A 22,363-nucleotide genomic window follows, 5' to 3' on the forward strand; every position below is an offset into this window, starting at 1 on the left:
CAAAAAATGTAATGTACTGCTTCCGTATGTACATCTCCAGAACGTGTTGAAGATGAACATGTTCCGTAGGTACATCTACGGAACATGTATGTGTTGTTTTTTATAGCAGTATTGTGATTTTGTGTTATTTTTATTATTGTTTACAAATAGGTATGGTTCACTCTGATAATATCTCAAAAGAATTAGTTTCTACAAGTGATGTTTCTCCGAATGTTAAAGGGGTTATCGTAAAGGCGGTAGATGTCGGCGGTGACTTTAATAACAAGTTAGAGTTTGATGATCGCGATAACATGCTCACATGGATTCGTAGGAATGCAACTAACCTTGATTTTGGTGTGGTAATTGGAAGATCGAATAATGGTTCGGAAAGAAGAAACACTTTCATAACAATGTTGTGCGAAAGAAGCGGGAAATACCATACTCCTCTAAGGAAGTTTAAAAGAGACGACACGGGTACTAGAAAATGCGAGTGTCGATTTAAAATTCGTGGTTATATGTTGGCTAGCAAGAAGTGGAAATTTAGTGTTATTTGTGGTTTGCATAACCATGATTTGTGCTCAAAGTTACAAGGTCATCCTAGTGTATGTCGGCTCAAACCGAAAGAGAAGACATGTATTAGTGACATGTCCTTGAATCTTGTCCAACCGAAAAATATACTTGCCGCATTGAAACAGAAGGAACCCGACAACGTATCAAATATAAGGCAAGTGTATACCATCTGATACTGAAATAATAAGGCGATTAAGGAGATAGAAGTGAGATGCAACAATTGTTGAAATTGTTGGATGATAACAAATACATGTCACAGTACAAAACTTGTGACGATGGAGTTACGGTCCGAGATATTTTTTTGGACTCATCCGGATTCGATAAAATTGTTCAACACGTTTTCGACATTGCTCATTCTTGATTTTAGCTACAAGACCAACAAGTATAGACTTCGAATTATTTGAGATGGTCAGTGTTACATCAATCGAGAAGACATACGCCGTTGGTTTTTCTTTTTTGGAGTGTGAAAAAGAGGATAATTTTCGGTGGGCATTAGATATGTGCCAGTCACTTTTGAAGGAACATGTCGAGATGCCTAAGGCGATTGTTATGGAACGCAATACTGCGTTGATGAATGCGGTGGCAAAGGTATTTCCTTCTTCTAATGCATTACTTTGTCGATATCACATAACATGTAATGTGAGAAGTAAGGTTAAACCTGTGGTAGGGACGAAACAAGTCGAGATCGAAGGTGGAAAATCGGTGAAGCCCGGCGTGATTGTTGAACAAATAATGCTTGATGGATTCATATTGTAAATTCTTCGACAAAAGAATTACACACCAACCCATCATTCAATTTCGGAAAGTGTGTGAAAAGTATCCTGATTTATTGACATATGTTGAAAGGACCATTCTAGATAAGGTGAAAGAGAAGTTTGTCTATGCGTGGATTGATAATGTCCAACACCTTGTGAATACAACCACCAACAGAATTGATTCGGCACATGCTTGTTTGAAAAATTGGTTGGCTAATAGCAAGGGTGACTTGTGTCGAGATTAGGACATCGTAAATCTCATGATTAAAAACCAACATAATGAGATACAAACCACATTTTAGCGGAGCATTACGGTGTTGGAACATCGATTTAAGGACAAAATTATTTATTCTCAATTGATCGGCAATATGTCTCGGCCCGACTTAAATTATATTATTCACGAGGCCAAATAAGGTGAGACTGTAGGTTTCGAAAGCGCAAAATGTGTTTCCACTATTTCTAAAACATATGGTCTCCCTTGTGCTTGTGTTATTTCTAAGAAGATGAAACTAGGCGAGCCAATAAGAATGGACGGAGTTATCCCTCATTGGAAAAGACTTAGTTTTGATGAAGATGATGTCCCCTTTTACGCACAAATACATCGAGCGGATCGTCAATATTGATGAGGATGGTAATTGCGGTTACTTGGCCGTCTCGGCTTTGCTTGGTAATGGAGAGGATAGCCATACGCTTGTCCTTCATCAACTTATCTAAGAGTTAACAACACATAAAGACTCGTACACGTGGTTATATGGAGAGGAAGTTAAATTTGAAGAGATTTACAAAGCTCTTGTTCCTTGGTTGGGCGCTTACTCACCGGTGTCAAAATGGATGAGATTCCCGGAATTAGGACATCTTAGTGCATGTGCATATGATAGGGTGTGCATTGACTTGACGCGACACGCGTTTTCGGAAACCTTTTCCCGCTCCACACCGCACCACCTGTAAATCCAAATGATTGCATCATGTGTATTGGATGGCTCGCAAAATCGAATCATTTTGTACAAGTTTACTTGAAACTGGGATTGGAACATCTCGATTTTATTAGTTATTTATTTGGTGTTTTTATTAATTATTTACTTATTTAATTATTATGTGGTATAATAATTACTTAATTATTTAATTGTGTGTTATTTTGCTAATTAGTTATTTGAGCTATTAGTAGAATAATGAGATAATATGCTATTGGATCTAATAATTGAGAATAGAAATAGTAAGTGAATGGATAGCTAGTGTAACACCCCAAATCTACCCAACGAATATTTAATAAAATCAGAGTGCGGAAATTCAATATACAATTGGGATGTCACACTCAACGTAAAACAACAAACAACTTAATCACATATATCATAGATACATAGCACATAACTCGGATGAAACGATAAAACCTGTTTACTCTCTTAAAAAATAAAACAACTTTTATTAATAATAATAATAATAATATCAATTATTCAATTTCACTTCGCATAATATTTTTATTAAACTAAAACAACTTCACCAACGTCATATTACTTCATAAATTCCACTTAAAAGTTAACAACTTATAGTTATAACAACAATTAAAAGACAATCGTTCATCCCCCGAGTGCTACGTATCAGAGCAAGACCCAACTCGAACTAACAGTAACTAAAGATTAATTTCATAAAATCACTTCAAACTTCCATTGCTATCTTGAGTACCTGTCCATTTCCCATGGTAGGGAAACATCATTCAGAAGGGGTGAGATATCCAACAATATAAACAAGCGTATGATAAATAATATATTAAGATTAGATCATACAATTTCACCACTTCATACTTATTCAAACAACAGTTATAATAACAAATAGCAACAACGGTTATAATAATTATTTATCAACAACAAGTATAACAACAACAACTTATAACAACAACAACAACAACGTAATAACAACAACAACGTAATAACAACAACAACTTAAAATGCGACTCAACTGTGCAAATGCATGTGGTACCATTGGAGCAGAACTCCCAACTTAAACATATGTCAGGTTATCGAGGCATTTCAACTTAAACAGGTGCCATCAAGGCCAACTTAAACATTTTGCCAATCCAGGCCAACGTAATATGCAAATGTATGCATGCAACAATAACAACAACTACAACGTCACAACACTACAATGCAACAACCGCAAACAACTTAATCAACCTTGGTCATAAGACCTGCAACTTAATCAACGCATCATCAATAACTTAAACAACATTGGTCATAAGACCTGCAACTTAATCAACGTATCAACAACAACAACCAGAACAACAGCAACGAAAACAAAAACTTAAACATGCATCAATTGCATCAACTTAATCATTACAAAACAACCCCTAAACATCTAGGTATTAATTCTTCAATTTATTAATTAATCTACTACCAACAATTCTTATCATTCTAATTCCAATTCTACTATTCGTTAATTCTATTATTAATTCCAATTATGCTACTAATTCAGCCTACTACATATATCATCGTTATTACTACTGCTATTTCTTCTTCACATTAATTCCATCTTTATACAACTTAATCTATTAACTACATATCTCATCACTAAGAATCATCACTATAATTTCTACTAATTAAATTAATCAATTCCAACGGTATAATATTCTAATTAATTTAAATCAATTTCTTCACTAATAATAATTATAATTCTTCTCAAGTTAATCCTACTAAGGCTTGATCCCAACAACCAACATAAAACATCAACAACCAGAAATCAAAACATATTTCTAAAACTCGTATAGCACGCGCCGCGAATCTCTCTTTGCGCCGCGAACACCACAGAAACCTTTAGTTCGCGCCGCGTCCAAACCTTGGCGCTTACCTGCGCTGACAGCATCTTCCAACAAAATTAAAACTCAATTTTCTTCCTTCGATTCCAGTACAATTCAATTTCGATCATCACAGGAACATAGCAATATTATAGTTATACTCCACCAACATCTAGCAATTTTCTACAACTAATTCCTCAATAATAATAATTATAAACCCTAGGTTAATTTTCCACAATCATTGATTGAACTTTTATAACCTTATTCACAGACGTCAATCAATTTCAACATTCAACAATACAATCACAACACACAAAACAGAGGCAATCATACAACCATAACCCCCACATATCATTCATCATAATCCTGTTTATAGAGCTAGAACCCCACCCTTACCTTGGATATGAGATTGCTCTACTCTCCCGGTTGCCATAGCTTATGCCGTCGCTTCCAACTTTTCTCCGAAAATCTTTTCTAACAACGTGCAGAGACGCACCAAAAACCTGTTCGGAAATCGCTTTGTCAGACGGACTTAAAATCATCAAACCGAAAATCGCTCCGGTCAGAAGTTACCTATACAAGTCTGGAACATTGTGTCCAAGAACCGCGACGATACAACGGTTGGATTGGGAGAAACGTCTGTTTTACTAAGGTGTCTCACTGCAGAAACTTGCTGCGAAAATTGGACTTCCTCTAGCTTTTCTCTTCCGCCATGGCTCTCTTCTTCACCTCTCCTCTTTCTCCAACTTTTCTTCTTTCTCCACGTCTATTGAGACCTAACTTCTCTTCTTATTTCCTTTATTTTATTATAATTATTATTATAATTATAATCTTCATTTAGGCTTACTAATTAACACCCCCATGATTACTATCACCAACGCAACGTCTAAGCCCACTTAAATAAAACACTCTCATAATCCATAATATTAATTCTATTGTTATTTCTCTCCACCAAACTGACTAACTACCGACTATAAAATAAATCGTCCAAACCACCAACTCAACATATTCAATATCATTCTCTACGGCTTAAATCAACTTAAATTAATAATAGTCCATTGTAGTAATATTATCTCTAATATTATTCTCCGATTAAACCGAATAATTTCTCGATCATTAATTTATCCGCCCAACACAACGTATAATTCCAATTACGCCTCTTATAATAATGTCAATAATTCTAACTTCGACTAATTCCAACAAATAATTTCCTTATACAATTTAATTAAATAAATAATTAAATTCCGGGTGTTACAACTAGGCCCATTAGACTTAAGGAAGATAGTAAGAAGGAAATTAGGTTTAGTTGTCATAATTATCATTTGGGAGAAAGAGAGAGCTCTAGAGAAGAGAAGAAAAAGAGGAGAAAAGAGAAAGTGTTGAATTAGAAGAAGAAGGAAATTATTCAAGAGGTAAGATTTTGACTTCCCATTATTATGGTTGTATGTGATTTTATGCATTGGGTAGTATACATGTTTAGGATTGGGTGTTTCAATTGACGAGGTTTTGGAATAGTTGGGATTTTGATATAAACTCTTGAATTGATGATGAAATAGGAGAAATTGATGTGATAGGTTAGTACCCATAAAAATTAATGCATTAGGTTATTATTGGATGGTGATAATATAGTGTTTGATGGGTGTATGTTGGACCTATAACATGTAAAACTCTTATTTAGTTTTGTGTTGGAAGTGCTGAAATGCACAATATTTTTCTGGTTCTGGTGTGACTCGTCGGGTGAGTATTCTGCTTCGCCGAGCGAGCGTGCGCTCAGAGGTCTTCGCGCGGCGAGACCAGCGGACGAAAGGGGTCATAATATGACCAAGTTTCTGTAACAAAGTGCCGGGCGAGTGGAAGCTTTTGCCGAGCGAGAGTACCCTGTTTTGTAAATTTTCTAAAGAGCATAACTTTTGATCAGTAACTCCGTTTTATGCGCCATTTGAAGCATTAGGAAGCTAATGTAATTATCTTTATGATAGAAGTAGAATGGTTGACACTTGATGAATAAATTATGATGTTCTTGTGTGAATAACATGTAATTATGTATATGTGCGCTATAACTTGATGAATATGAATAACATGTGTTCAATATAACTTGTGGTATGTTATTCATGATGTAAGCTGGTTAATATATTTTATTTGAATGCACTTTGTTGAGGATGTTTACTTGATGCGTGTTATGCAACTTTTGGTGGGTAATTCATATGAGTTGGATTATTGTGGTATGCTTGAATAATTAAGATTGAGAGATAGTCTTAATTTGCATTTGTTGTTGTTGATTTGCACATGTATCATTTGTGTCAAGAAGAAATGGGTGCTAGTTCTTGCGGAGACTAATGACTTGTCCCAAGCTCAGAGAGGGGGCTTAAAATCTTAAAGAACGGGCTTTTTGCAGGTTATCTGTCTGAGAGATGGACCCGGTATGTCCAGAAAGGATAACAGAGTTGGTGCCACATGCATGAGTTGCATATGTTGTTGTCGAGTCACATGCAATATGATTTGTGGATACTATGTGATGATGTGATTTGTGATAATTGTGTTGGATTCTATTTTAAGCCTTGTTGCATATTTGACTATGTGAAATAGATTTTTGAAATGCTATTTACATGATTATGCAAGGTGTGATGAATTCTTGTATATGTATGCTATGCATTACTGATTTTTAAATATTTCTATGATGATGTGAATTCTCACACTTATGTTGGAATTATGTTCTATGCGACATCGCTCAGGTACCGAAGATAGTGGTGCTTTGCACGAGGATAGCGGAGAAGCCTAGTTGGTCTTCTTTTCCATTTAATTAGGTAGTGAATCGATGCTCTGGTCATGTAACACTTGGGGGTTTTTAGTGTCGAACTCATATTTTGTTATTGAGGTGTATTGTAATATTTTCTTATTGATTATGCATCTTTGAGATAATGTTCGTTGTTGAGCGCCTATAGTGCCTAATATTCTGGATTTGTATTTGGTGATAATCCTGATGAATATTTTGAGACATGATTATAGTATGGGATATGATCATTTTGCTAATGCATGAGTAATGTTATTTCCGCTATTGTATGCATTGAGAAGTGCAATGGTTCATATGTGTTATGTATTTATGACCAGGTGTATCTGTTGACTGAGATATGTGTCATTGGTTCTTGGAAGCTTGTAGTTTTTGGGAACGTCTATGTGACACCCTTTTTATGTATACATGCTAATTTACTGTGATTATATGTTATATCTTGGGGTTATAGAAAGGGGTGTTACAGGGATGCCCCATACCACATACGTCACCGGAATAGGCGCTTCATCATACCGCATATGCCGAGACGTGGTCGGATATTTTTGTTGATAGGATGCACGAATTCGAAAGATTGAACAACATCGAAAAGGAAACAAATGCGGAAAAGTCAAAATTGGAACCACGGATAAATTTAGTCGGCGACAATTCTTTTGATTTGTTTTGAATTTTGAAAGTGTTATAAAAGTACTATTTAACATTACAATATAATCATTTTTATCGATTCATAATTCTAATGGAAGGTTAAATAGCTCCAAAACTATATTATACTGTTCTGCTAAAAAAACTTACTGTTGTACTGTTAGAATCCCATTTGTGCATATTTTGTATATAAGTTTTGTGGTATTTCTTAAACTCTTGTGCCAAATTTGATTACCTTTTGATATAATAGTATGTAAATAAATAACTTTGTGTTTATTTTCTAAATTAAGTTAGTTTATTAACTCTTGTAATGTTTTTCTTTAGGTTTTAACAACTTTTGGGCAAGATGGAATGAGAAGAATGATCAAAACAAGCTTGCAATGAGGGTGGAATGCAAAAAGAAGGAGTTTTGTGCAATAAGGTCCGCTCAGCGGAGTCCAAGTGGACCCAGGCAGGGATTGGTAGCGTTTTTTTCACCAGCAAGTCCGCTCAGCGGACCCCCTCCGCTCAGCGGACCTTGAAGACAATTTAGATATTTTTCTGCTCGCTCAGCGGACCTTCTCCGCTCAGCGGACCTACTTTTTCAACTTTTGTTCTTAGCCACATAAAATTGATGATTAAGAGTGGTTAGCATAGTTTTTATCATAATAGACACTTGGAGAAAAAGCTAGGGCAAGAGAAGAAGAGAAAAAAAAACCATTTTCCTTAAGAGAAAATCAAGATTTCTAAACATCTTTCTTTGATCTTCTTGAGTTTGATGTCACTAAATCTTGGTTTGTTGCTTGTTGTTGAAGCTTCCATGGATATGGAGGGCTAAGTTTCATCTTGTGTCAAGATTAGAGGTAGTTAGTTTGTAAATATGTACTTTCTTTGATCTATTATGTATGAACTTGGTTAATGATTAATACATGGTGAATATCTTGTTATTTATGTTTCATTTGTTGTTTTGGATCATTATTGAGAGATATGTTTCAAAGCTAGACCTAAAAGATATTCATCTATCAATAAACAAACTCTAGAGATAGATTTGTGAGTTGATAATCACAAGTATCAAGCTTTTAAGATTATCATGTTAATTGTCGGCATGAGAGATTATCTGACGGTGAATATGATAATAATCACGATATTGCTTTAGAGATAAACGGTATCGAGAGGATACGTGATTGTATTAATCATGAATAGGTTCATATATATAATCATTAGAGTACATATGAAGCAAACTAATGAACACTAATCTTGACACAGTTTTACCAAACCGTTTTTAAATCCTAAGTTATTGTCTTTAATTTCTTTTCATGCTATTTATCTTTCATGACACTAAAAACATCCAAAACCTTAACTCAAAATACACTAAGCTGTAGAACGGCGATAATATCGCATCAATCCCTGAGGAGACGATACTAAAAATACTTATCCTATACTTTCTAACAAAATGCCGAAGTTTCCAACCGAGAAATTAAAAGAATCTTGGAAAAAACTGTTTCTTCATCAAGAAAGGATTGGTCACACAAGTTGGATGATGCTTTATGGGCTTACCGTACGGCATACAAGGCACCGATTGGTTTTACTCCGTTTCAAATGGTTTACGGGAAGAGTTGTCATTTACCTGTAGAATTGGAGCATAAGGCATTTTGGGCCTTGAAGTTGCTTAATTTTGATCCTAAGGCAAGTGGTGAAATGAGAAGATTGCAATTGCTTGAAATGGAAGAATTGCGATTACAAGCCTATGAATCCAACAAAATCTACAAGGAGAAAGTGAAGGGGTATCATGATAAAAAGATTGTGGAGAAGGAGTTCAAGGAAGGCCAAATGGTTCTATTGTTTAATTCAAGGTTGAAGTTGTTTCCGGGTAAATTGAAGTCGAAGTGGTCGGGTCCGTTCCAAATCAAGGAAGTAAAAGACTATGGAGCGGTTGTGTTAGAAAATCCGACAACAAATGAAAGTTGGATTGTGAATGGTCAAAGACTCAAGCCGTATCTTGGTGGTGAAGTTGATCGAAGCTCGGAATCCGTTCCGATTTTTGATCCGTAAAGCCGCCTCGGACCGTCGAGCTAACCGACGTTAAACAAAGCGCTAGTTGGGAGGCACCCCAACATTGTAAGTAATCTCTGTTTTATGTGTTTTGGGATGTTTGAAAAGTCGGTGGAGAAAAAATCGGGTGGAGCAGACTGCTGAAAAACCAGAAAAACCAGGTTTTCTGTCATCCGCTGAGCGGACCCCCCTCCGCTGAGCGGACCTGCTAAAAACCAGAAAAATAAAAAAGGGCCCAATGGACCAAGCTGGTCCAAAGGACCAATTAAGAAAGAGGTCTGTGGCTGAGCGGGTTCAGAACCCTAACTCACCACACTTGTGAAACTCTCTTGCCTCCACTTGCTTTCTTCTCCATCTCCACCATTTTCAAACCTTCAAGTCTCAATTTCTTTTCAATCAAGTGTTGTATTTTACTTTTCTTCAGTTCTAGACAAGGTATGTGGTGTTAAATGTTGCAATCTTGTGTTTATAGTATAGTAGGGTTGCATAGATATGTTTCTTCTTAGAAATTAGTGTGATTTAGTAGTAGAATTAAGATTAGAGTGTGTTTTATGTTTGACTTTAGTAAGAAACTCTGTTTATATTTCAGATTTAGGTTAGATTAGATTTTAAATTTTAGGGTTTCATCAATTGCATGTTAATATTCGTTCTTTCATTGTTTGTTTGCTTGCTTACTTATGCTGGAAAAGGGGTTTGAAACCCCATGGTTGTTCTGATGCAGACCTGTGCTCTACTGTTTTTTTGTTTTTTTGCGCAGGTCCGCTGAGCGGACCCCCTCCGATGAACGGACCCTGCAGAATGCAAAATTTTATTTCTGTTGTCCCTGTGTTTGATGCAATGGTTTAGGGCCCAAGTAATGCTACAACTTAACATGTAATGTTCTATAATTGCTTCTTTTGACGATGTTTGTTCGATGTGGTGTTGTTTTTTTGTAGATGTCGTTAAGAAGTGATCGGGGAAAGCGAGCTAGGCAATTGGCAGGTTCAAGCTCAGGAGCTGCTCCGCAACCACCCTTCGATTCACATAGGTTTCTAGGTTCAGAGCAGCAGGCAAGGTTTGAGAAGTTGGTTGGTCAAAAGATTTGGCCTGAAAAGGTGTTTGACCTCCCACAAAGCGGTAACTTTTATCAGTTTCTGGAAAACATTGCGGAACGCAAGTGGGAAGCTTTGATCTCTCCTGATTCTCAAATCAATGCGGACATCGTGCGTGAGTTCTATGCTAATGCGATTCCGATTGAGGGAAGGGTGTACACTTACACCTCCTATGTGAGAGGTAGGGGAATTTCTTTTTCAAGGGATGCAATTAACACTTTTTTGGGAAGACCTTCTCATCGTGCTGCAGGGGACAAGTGTGAGTATGCAAGGAAAAAGGCTGCAAAAACTTGGAATATGCAGGAGATTGCTGATCTGTTATCCTTTGAGCACCGAGGGTTCACTCTTAACCCTTTCGGTTATATTCAAAAGATGGACAGGAAGAACATGACTCAAATGGCGCAGCTGTACACAGTTTTCCTCCTGAACAATGTCATGCCGAGGAGCCACACTTCTGACCTGACCATTGACATGTCTTGTCTTTTGTTTTGGATTATGACAGGTGGAGAGGTGGATGTGGCTCAAATCATTTCTGAGGAGATGAGGATCGTGGCTTCAAGTGGTACCAAGTCAGGGACGAAGCCTTCTGCTCAGCTTGGTTTTCTAAGTTTGATAATGGGACTTTGCAGGAAAGCAGGTGTGGAGTTTCCTAATGTGGCAAGTATGAAATCCACTAGTGTTGTGGACACCGGCTATGTGCACAGGCATTGCTCTCCTAAGCTAGGTGTCCAACAGCATCCTCAGCCACAGAACATGGCTCCTCCTGCTGGTGGTAGGTATAATGAGGAATTAGCTTGCAGGTACAATTGGGCGTATTTTGATGCCAACACAAGATCACAAGCTATGATTCATGATTCTCTCTGCAAGCTCTATCGCCACCAAGTCAATCCGGCGGATGTTCCCTCTTTTCCTACTAATGAGGAGTATGAGGCTCATTGTGCATGGCCTGCGGAGAGGCCATTTTTCAGAGAGGGGGATGGTGAAGAGGAAGAAGAGGAAGGAGATGGCATGGAGCAGGATGATGAGGAGGATTGAGGATATCCAGTGTCGATTTTTATTGTTGTTTATTTAGTTTATGTTTAGTTCTATAATACTTTGATTTTACTTTTTGTTGTTGAACTAGTAGCATAATTTCCTATTGCTTTTGTTAGTAACTACTTTTGTGCCATCCGTATGAGGATGAGGTTTGATGTACTTTGGTGGCCGTGGGTGCCACCCGAACATATTTTGTAGGCAACTTATGCCTTTGTTGATTAAGTATTTTGTTTAAGTAATGTGTGTTTGTGTGGGCAATTTATGCCCTTGTTGTTATAATATTGTGTTTTAGTAGTAGAATAATGTACATATATTATATGTTAAGGTGTATATAATTTTTTGTGTTTGTCTTGGAATAGAAGTGATGCTCTAAAGAAGAAAAAGTGATAAGGTGTGTCAACATCAAAAATTTGGATGGTGATGATGATATTCTTGATGATGTTCATACCAAGGTAAGTATTTTGTTGCTTTGTAGATTATAAGGTGACTATGAACTAAGGGCTTTACACAAAGTTTTTATCACATTGCATTCTAGAAATTTTGTTTGTGTTTGAATCAAAATTAGGACAAAACTAGATAAGTGAGTGGACTTCCATTGTGTACAAAAATAAGAGTGTTCTAGTGATTGATGTTAACTCAAATGATTCATGTTTAATCTTGCTTTGTATGAGACATTAGAGCTTAGAAGGGATCGAGGCAAATTTTTTTAGTATGAGAAAAACCACCCTAAACAAGGCTACCCGCCCGTGAGTGTGTGATCTTTTGTAACCAATTTTGAGCCTAAATTTTTGTTTTGTCAAGTGACTCAAAGGAAAACACAATGAATTTTGATAAAGAGAAGTGATTCACTTGACAATTTCTTTGGCAAACGCTTAACCCAATAGTACTTGAACCTTGAATGGAAAGCATTGATGTCTTTATAGATAGAAATGTTTAAAGTTGGGGAGAGATGTTTCTTAAAGATAAAGAAAAGAAAGAAAATGGTGGTGCAATGCATTCTTTGAAAAAGGAAAATCAATGAAAAAAAATTTGAGAAAGAATGAGCATATAATAAAAGAGGAAAAATTTTATGATTTAAAGAAAAGGAAAGAATGCATTGTATGGTGAAAAACAAAAGGGTAACATATTAGTAGTGTTGTACATAAATAATTCTTTCCATGATCATTCACCCTTTTTGTTTCAATGGCCGTGTATATATAATATCACTTGTTTGGAACCCAGGCCAAGTTACAACCGAATGAAGTCCTCAGTGATCTTTGTCTCTATTGTCTCGTGTGCATAGTACAGATGAATATATGAATTGTTTTGGATGTGCATCATTGCTAGTGAGTGTGATTTGTCCCTTTTGCTATCATGGCAATTGTCCTTCAATTATTTTGTGAAGTGAAACCTAGGTGATTCATTCATGAACATTATCTCTTTAATGCAATTGTGTTGAAAGTTTGTGTTCAGAAAGTGGTTCATAGTCATGTTAGAATCTTGTACAAGCAAGGAATACTTATCTTGTAGGTATGTAACTCAAGTTTGAACCATTCAATTGATGTTACTAACCTTATGTGATTCGATGATGTATGTTTTTGAGCTAGCTTTGTTCGAGGACAAACAAAGATCAAAGTTGGGGAGAGTTGTTAGAATCCCATTTGTGCATATTTTGTATATAAGTTTTGTGGTATTTCTTAAACTCTTGTGCCAAATTTGATTACCTTTTGATATAATAGTATGTAAATAAATAACTTTGTGTTTATTTTCTAAATTAAGTTAGTTTATTAACTCTTGTAATGTTTTTCTTTAGGTTTTAACAACTTTTGGGCAAGATGGAATGAGAAGAATGATCAAAACAAGCTTGCAATGAGGGTGGAATGCAAAAAGAAGGAGTTTTGTGCAAGAAGGTCCGCTCAGCGGAGTCCAAGCGGACCCAGGCAGGGATTGGCATCGTTTTTTTCACCAGCAAGTCCGCTCAGCGGACCTTGAAGACAATTTAGATATTTTTCTGCTCGCTCAGCGGACCTTCTTCGCTCAGCGGACCTACTTTTTCAACTTTTGTTCTTAGCCACATAAAATTGATGATTAAGAGTGGTTAGCATAGTTTTTATCATAATAGACACTTGGAGAAAAAGCTAGGGCAAGAGAAGAAGAGAAAAAAAACCATTTTCCTTAAGAGAAAATCAAGATTTCTAAACATCTTTCTTTGATCTTCTTGAGTTTGATGTCACTAAATCTTGGTTTGTTGCTTGTTGTTGAAGCTTCCATGGATATGGAGGGCTAAGTTTCATCTTGTATCAAGATTAGAGGTAGTTAGTTTGTAAATATGTACTTTCTTTGATCTATTATGTATGAACTTGGTTAATGATTAATACATGGTGAATATCTTGTTATTTATGTTTCATTTGTTGTTTTGGATCATTATTGAGAGATATGTTTCAAAGCTAGACCTAAAAGATATTCATCTATCAATAAACAAACTCTAGAGATAGATTTGTGAGTTGATAATCACAAGTATCAAGCTTTTAAGATTATCATGTTGATTGTCGGCATGAGAGATTATCTGACGGTGAATATGATAATAATCACGATATTGCTTTAGAGATAAACGGTATCGAGAGGATACGTGATTGTATTAATCATGAATAGGTTCATATATATAATCATTAGAGTACATATGAAGCAAACTAATGAACACTAATCTTGACACAGTTTTACCAAACTGTTTTTAAATCCTAAGTTATTGTCTTTAATTTCTTTTCATGCTATTTATCTTTCATGACACTAAAAACATCCAAAACCTTAACTCAAAATACACTAAGCTGTAGAACGGCGATAATATCGCATCAATCCCGGAGGAGACGATACTAAAAATACTTATCCTATACTTTCTAACATGTACCCCAATTTTTGACCCTGAGATCCCACTTCATTTTGTAAAGAGTGTGATCATCACTATCATCATGCATAATCATTCATGCATCATTTGCTAACCAAAAATGTTGTTGTTTGCTTATTGTTTGTTTCACATGATAGGTGACTGATCAAGGAGCTCAAGCAAGTTAGGGTTTTGAAGCTCACAAAGGGGTCAGGCATAATCATATGCTCAAGTGATTCCTCTCATCCATATCCAAGCTCAAGTATGGTTCAATTTAAGATCAAAAACTTTTAATTTCATCTGGTCCATAATTAGGGTTTTGACCTAATTCATCTAGGAAGTTGACTTTTAGTCAAAGCATGGTTTCACGGCTCAAATCATGAATCAAGTATATCCAATGCATCATTATAATCCACTCACATCATTAACTTTATTGGAAGAGCTTGATTCAATTGATACTTACAAGAATGCAATTCATTTAGGAAAAGTCAACTGTTCAAGATAACCTTTGACTTTTGAGGAATTTGGTCAACCATGGACTTTTTAAGATCAAAATTATGAATATATGATTATTAAAGTCATTTGATCAGGAAAAATTAAGAAAATCAATCAAGGATCAAAAAGTCAACAATTAGGGTTCTAACTTTTTCATGAAGAAATACATTTTTTTTACTCAACTTTGAAAGGCCATAACTTTCTCATCCCTTGGCCAAATGTTTTGATCCAAAGCTCATTTTGAAGAAAAGTCAAGATCTACAACTTTGTCATTGTGAAAAAGTTCCCAAAAAATTAATGGTTTTTAAGTTATGAAGCTTGAAAGTTAGCTATTTTTTCAACACTTGGAACATTTTGCAAATAGGCAGATTTTCCCTTTGAAGAAAGCATCTTTGAGGCCACTTCTCGTCAAGATTACCTGAGAATTTGTAAGAAACACCCAACATGAAATTTGTAGAGGATGTTGAGGGCTTTCCAAAAAGTACTAGAACTCCTCCATAGCATTTGTGAGCTAGAATATTCGAAGAGATGAAGTTAGGGTTCCATTCATGAATTTCAAGTCATTTCATGAAGAACCAAGTCAAAAACTTTGAATCAAATTTGCATGATCTTTGCTTGCAGACCATATAACTTGTGAGTCTTGCCCTAATCAGATGATTACACACCCTTTTGAGCTATAGTCCAAGTGGTTTGATCATTAACCAAATGTTCATTCCATTTCAAGCATAAAGCCGTGAATTCCATTCTTGAAAAGTAACCTTTTTGCATGAAGTCCACTCCTTTAGCCTCTAACTTGTTCCTTCTGCACCAAAAGCATTTCAAAGCTAACAAGTAACCATCTAAGCTGTAGAGGAATCTCTCTAAGGCATGGTTAAAGTTTGTACTTCACCATTGAAACCATGAATTTCTCATTTCTTCATCAAGAAGCAAAGTGGTACAAATTTTGTTTGAATCAACCAAATGATCTGATTCCCCCCCCCCCCCCACACAAACCATGTTTTGTGCCTATAAATTGAGTCCCTTGGTTCTTAAACAAGACACGCCTCAATTCTCAAAGTCACCCTCCCATCCAAAAACTCCAAATTTCTCACTTGCATAAACTTGTAAAATTTGAGTTCTAAACTTGTTCAGTGTCAAACAAGTATCCAAACACTCTCCATACACCTCATACAAACTGTCTCACCCTCCTTTCTCCTTGGTATAAAGCATGGAGGTTGTACTCCATATAGATATTGAAATTCTCTCTTTGAGGATCCTAATGGAAGCCAATTTATCTGAAGTTGAATGGTGTCAAGCTAGATATGATCAGTTGAATCTTATTGAAGAAAAGAGAATGACCGCTTTGTGTCATGGTCAGCTATACCAAGAAAGGATGAAAAGAGAATTTGGCAAAAATCTTAAACCTCAGAGATTCAGAGAGGGTGATCTTGTACTCAGGAAGATAATATCTTTTCAACCAGATCCCAGGGGCAAATGGACTTCTAATTATGAAGGCCCATATGTTATTAAGAGAGCCTTCTCAAACGGCCCTGTGACTCTTATGACTATGGATGGTGAAGAATTCTCGCGTCCTGTGAATGCATATGTGGTCAAGAAATACTTCACCTAAAGAAAAGAAAAAGAAAAGCTCGCTAAGTTGAAAACCTGAAAAGGCGACTTAGGCAAAAATGAGTGTCTCGGTGGACTGAAAACCTGAAAGGGTGGTCCACGCAAAAATTAGAGACACAAAAAGAAATAATCATCCCGATGGATTGAAAACCATCAAAGGCAATCTATGAAAAAGTTAGGGATTATGGCAAGTAACCACATCTGGTATGACCTGACCATCCTGAAGATGCTTTCTAAAGACTTTCAACCGACAACGACGTACGCTCGATATTCAAAGTTGTTAGGGAGAATAATGATCATGGTATTTTGATGTAACTTTTCCCTTTAAGTTACCATTTTCTAAAGTTTGTAATACATCATGGAGTCATTCCATTCGCATACTACTATTCCATTAATAAAATTTGAGCCTTATCTCAATTTGTTGGATTTTTTATCTTTTATTCTATCTTGCAAAATTGCTTTTAAAATAAAAAAAAATATTTGAAACAAAGTTAAAATCACGCTTTCAAAATGAAAAGACAAAAAAATTCTTAAAACTCGTGAATACGAAAAGAAATGTTGGCCTTGGTCCCCAAGGAAGTTAGTCCTCGAAGTGTGAAACTAAGCATCGATGGATGATATCCCCGTCAAGCAGCTAAGTCTTGATACAAGTGTCTCTGACTAAGTACGGGTTTTCTTCTCGGAATGTGTTGCTTTCCAATAGGTTCTCTTCTAAGAATAAATCCCTTTGATTTTGAAGATTGAGTAGAGAGTGCTCTCTCCCCATTGAGGTTTTTCCTCCATAGAAGATGTTAACAACAATTGGCCGAGTACCTAGTTATATTTTGGTGTTGTCATTCCCAATGATTGTCATCCCTATTATATATGTATATTTTGTTAAGTATATGCATATAATTCATTCATCTATTCATATTTTCTCTACATACATGCACATTGTTCGTATTATTTTGATATGAGAAGTGCTTTATGATTATCCCCCAAGTGATGTCTTTACTCCCTCCATTTAAGCGTCAGCTTTAGGAAAAACGACCCATATCTTTGTGTTTTCCCCAATGAGTTTGTTTCTCATGGGAAGATTGGATTTTATTCAAAATTCCAAGCCCATACTACAAGATTCTATAAAAGGAGACTTGCTAAACCTAGTAAAGAAAGAATTCAAAAATAGAAACCGTGAGTGCAAATAAGGGTTGGTGTTTGTGGAGTCTTTTAAGGTTTTCATGTGTTTTGTTTTTGTGTCACTCATGTATCTTCGGATACATTGAGGTGGACTATTTGTTCTCACTCTTGAAGTTTTTAAGCAAGAGAGTTGAGTATTTTTCTTGGTTGGAGCTTTTAAGCAAGACCAAGTATTGTTTATTTGAAAGTGTAATCTTCCAATTTGATTCCTCTGGTCACAAGGTGTGTGATTGCTTTTATCACTGAGGTGATTGCAAGTGGGATGGTGATTTCTCATATCTAGATGGTGATTTCTAGGTAGAAGTTGCACGAGGTAGTGATTAGGAGAGAAGTTGTAAACTGGGACTGCTTAGTCTTTGAACTAATACTATTATAGTGGATTTCCTTCATGGCTTGGAATCCCCTATATTAGGTGTTCTTTCACTGAACTTAGTTAACAATTTACCGTGATCTTTATCATTCGGCATTTTATTTCAGTTTTGATATTTGTGTTGTCTGTCAACAGTTGTTATAACACATGTCTTGATACTGTGTGGTGTTAGGACATCTATCTTGACATCTGTTTGTAAGTGTCAGAGTTTCAACATGAAATAAAAGGTCTCATTGTAATGTAGCCCAAGAGAAATCCTTTGTGTGTGCAAGTGAACTAACCACAAGATGGAGCAAGATTTTGACATTTTTCAAAATGAGCATTCCTTTCCCATTGGATTTTAACCATAAAATAAGCAATAAGCAAGAAAGCAAGGCATATGATCAGATGAACCCTTAAGAAAGCAGATGAAAGCTAAGCATCAGGTGAAATTCCCAGATCACAGGTGTATCAAATGAATCAAAAGTTCACAGATGAAGTCTCAAGTGTCAGATGAAATTCAAAGCATCAGATGAACAAAGTATCAGATGATTCAAAGTCTCACATGAATACTTCAAGCAAAGGGAAAACATCCTAAGTCTAAGTCCAAAGTCCAAAGTCCATAAGCATTGGATAGTAACCAATAGTCCTCAAGAGCACCTTAAAGTTTTTTAGGGTTTTTCCTTTTATTAATGTTTTTAGTCTTTTGAAGAAAAGAAAAGCAAAAGCCTAATGGGCAAAAGGAAAATGCATAAAAGCAAATAGCAAGAAATGTAAAATAATATGAGTGTAAATTGCATTAAATAAATGACATTAAAGTAAAGGCATATAAGTAAATGTTAGCACAATTATAAGTCAATATTAGTGCAATTAATGAATCAACCGAATCGGGACAATTTAGCGCTATGTTATGAAAACGTAAGTGTACTTATGTAGAAGTAGCACCTATATGAGGCCAGTCAATAGCAATTTATGTGTCATACACGTTAGAGAAATTGTAAAGATCATTCTCCTAAAACAATGTAGCACAATTCAAAACAAAAGAAAGAGTCTTGCCCTAATCAGATGATTACACACCCTTTTGAGCTATAGTCCAAGTGGTTTGATCATTAACCAAGTGTTCATTCCATTTCAAGCATAAAGCCATGAATTCCATTATTGAAAAGCAAGCTTTTTGCACGAAGTCCACTCCTTTAGCCTATAACTTGTTCCTTCTGCACCAAAAGCATTTCAAAGCTAACAAGTAACCATCTAAGCTGTAGAGGAATCTCTCTAAGGCATGGTTAAAGTTTGTACTTCACCATTGAAACCATGAATTTCTCATTTCTTCATCAAGAAGCAAAATGGTACAAATTTTGTTTGAATCAACCAAATGATCTGATCCCCCCCCCCCCCCCGCACAAACCATGTTTTGTGCCTATAAATTGAGTCCCTTGGTTTTGAAACAAGACACACCTCAATTCTCAAAGTCACCCTCCCATCCAAAAACTCCAAATTTCTCACTTGCATAAACTTGTAATATTTGAGTTCTAAACTTGTTCAGTGTCAAACAAGTATCCAAACACTCTCCATACACCTCATACAAACTGTCTCACCCCTCCTTTCTCCTTTCTCCTTGATATAAGGCATGGAGGTTGTACTCCATATAGATATTGAAATTCCCTCATTAGGGATCCTAATGGAAGCCAATTTATCTGAAGTTGAATGGTGTCAAGCTAGATATGATCAGCTGAATCTTATTGAAGAAAAGAGAATGACCGCTTTGTGTCATGGTTAGCTATACCAAGAAAGGATAAAAAGAGAATTTGGCAAAAATGTTAAACCTCAGAGATTCAGAGAGGGTGATCTCGTACTCAGGAAGATAATATCTTTTCAACCAGATCCCAGGGGCAAATGGACTTCTAATTATGAAGGCCCATATGTTGTTAAGAGAGCCTTCTCAAGCGACGCTGTGACTCTTATGACTATGGATGGTGAAGAATTCTCGCGTCCTATGAATGCAGATGTGGTCAAGAAATACTTTGACGAAAAAAGAAAAGAAAAATAATATCTCGCTAAGTTGAAAACCGTAAAAGGCGACTTAGGCAAAAATGAGTGTCTCGGTGGACTGAAAACCTGAAAGGGTGGTCCACGCAAAAATTAGAGACACAAAAAGAAATAATCATCCCGATGGTTTGAAAAACATCAAAGGCAATCTATGAAAAAGTAAGGGATTATGACAAGTAACCACATCTGGTATGACCTGACCATCCTGAAGATGCTTTCTGAAGACTTTCAACCGACAACGGCGTACGCTCGATATTCAAAGTTGTTAGGGAGAATAATGATCATTGTATTTTGATGTAACTTTTCCCTTTAAGTTACCATTTTCTAAACTTTGTAATACATCATGGAGTCATGCCATTTGCATACTACTATTACATTAATAAAATTTGAGCCTTATCTCAATTTGTTGGATTTTTAATCTTTTATTCTATCTTGCAAAATTACTTTTAAAAGTAAAAAAAAATATTTGAAACAAAGTTAAAATCACGCTTTCAAAATGAAAAGACAAAAAAATTTCTTAAAAATCGTGAATACGAAAAGAAATGTTGGCTTGGTCCCCAAGGAAGTTAGTCCTCGAAGTGTGAAACTAAGCATCGATGGATGATATCCCCGTGAAGCAGCTAAGTCTTGATACAAGTGTCTCTGACTAAGTACGGGTTTTATTCTTGGAATGTGTTGCTTTCCAATAGATTCTCTTCTCAGAATAAATCCATTTGATTTTGAAGATTGAGTTGAGAGTGCTCTCTCCCCAGTGAGGTTTTTCCTCCATAGAAGATGTTAACGACAATTGGCCGAGTACCAGGTTATATCCTGGTGTTGTCATTCCCAATGATTGTCATCTCTATTATATATGTATATTTTGTTAAGTATATGCATAGAATTCATTCATCCATTCATATTTTCTCTACATACATGCACATTGTTCGTATTATTTTGATATGAGAAGTACTTTATGATTATCTCCCAAGTGATGTCTTTACTCCCTCCATTTAAGCGTCAGCTTTAGGAAAAAAGACCCATATCTTTGTGTTTTCCCCAATGAGTTTGTTTCTCATGGGAAGATTGGATTTTATTTAAATTCCAAGCCCATACTACAAGATTCTATAAAAGGAGACTTGCTAAACCTAGTAAAGAAAGCATTCAAAAATAGAATCTGTGAGTGCAAATAAGGGTTGGTATTTATTGAGTCTTTTAAGGTTTTCACGTGTTTTGTTTTTGTGTCACTCATGTATCTTCTGATACATTAAGGTGGACTATTTTTACTCACTTTTGAAGTTATTAAGCAAGAGAGTTGAGTATTTTTCTTGGTTGGAGCTTTTAAGCAAGACCGAGTATTGTTTATTTGAAAGTGTAATCTTTCTATTTGATTCCTCTGGTCACAAGGTGTGTGATTTTTTTTATCACTGAGGTGATTGCAAGTGAGATGGTGATTTCTCATATCTAGATGGTGATTTCTAGGTAGAAGTTGCACGAGGTAGTGATTATGAGAGAAATTGTAAACTGGGACTCCTTAGTCTTTGAACTAATACTATTATAGTGGATTTCCTTCATGGCTTGGAATCCCCTATATTAGGTGTTCTTGCACTGAACTTAGTTAACAAGTTACTGCGATCTTTATCATTCGGCATTTTATTTCTGTTTTGATATTTGTGTTGTCTGTCAACAGATGTTATAACATCTGTCTTGATATTGTGTGGTGTTAGGACATCTATCTTGACATCTGTTTGTAAGTGTCAGAGTTTCAGCACTAAATAAAATGTCTCATTGTAATGTAGCCCAAGAGAAATCCTTTGTGTGTACAAGTGAACTAACCACAAGATGGAGCAAGCTTTTGACATTTTTCAAAATGAGAATTCCTTTCCCTTTGGAGTTTAACGACAAAATAAGCAATAAGCAGGAAAGCAAGGTATATGATCAGATGAACCCTTAAGAAAGCAGATGAAAGCTAAGCATCAGGTGAAATTCCCATATCACATGTGTATCAAATGAATCAAAAGTTCACAGATGAAGTCTCAAGTGTCAGATGAAATTCAAAGCATCAGATGAACAAAGTATCAGATGAATCAAAGTCTGACATGAATACTTCAAGCAAAGGGAAAATATCCTAAGTCTAAGTCCAAAGTCCATAAGCATTGGATAGTAACCAATAGTCCTCA

The sequence above is a fragment of the Vicia villosa genome, unplaced genomic scaffold (genome assembly GCF_029867415.1).
Source record: "Vicia villosa cultivar HV-30 ecotype Madison, WI unplaced genomic scaffold, Vvil1.0 ctg.001045F_1_1, whole genome shotgun sequence".
Lineage (NCBI taxonomy): Eukaryota > Viridiplantae > Streptophyta > Magnoliopsida > Fabales > Fabaceae > Vicia > Vicia villosa.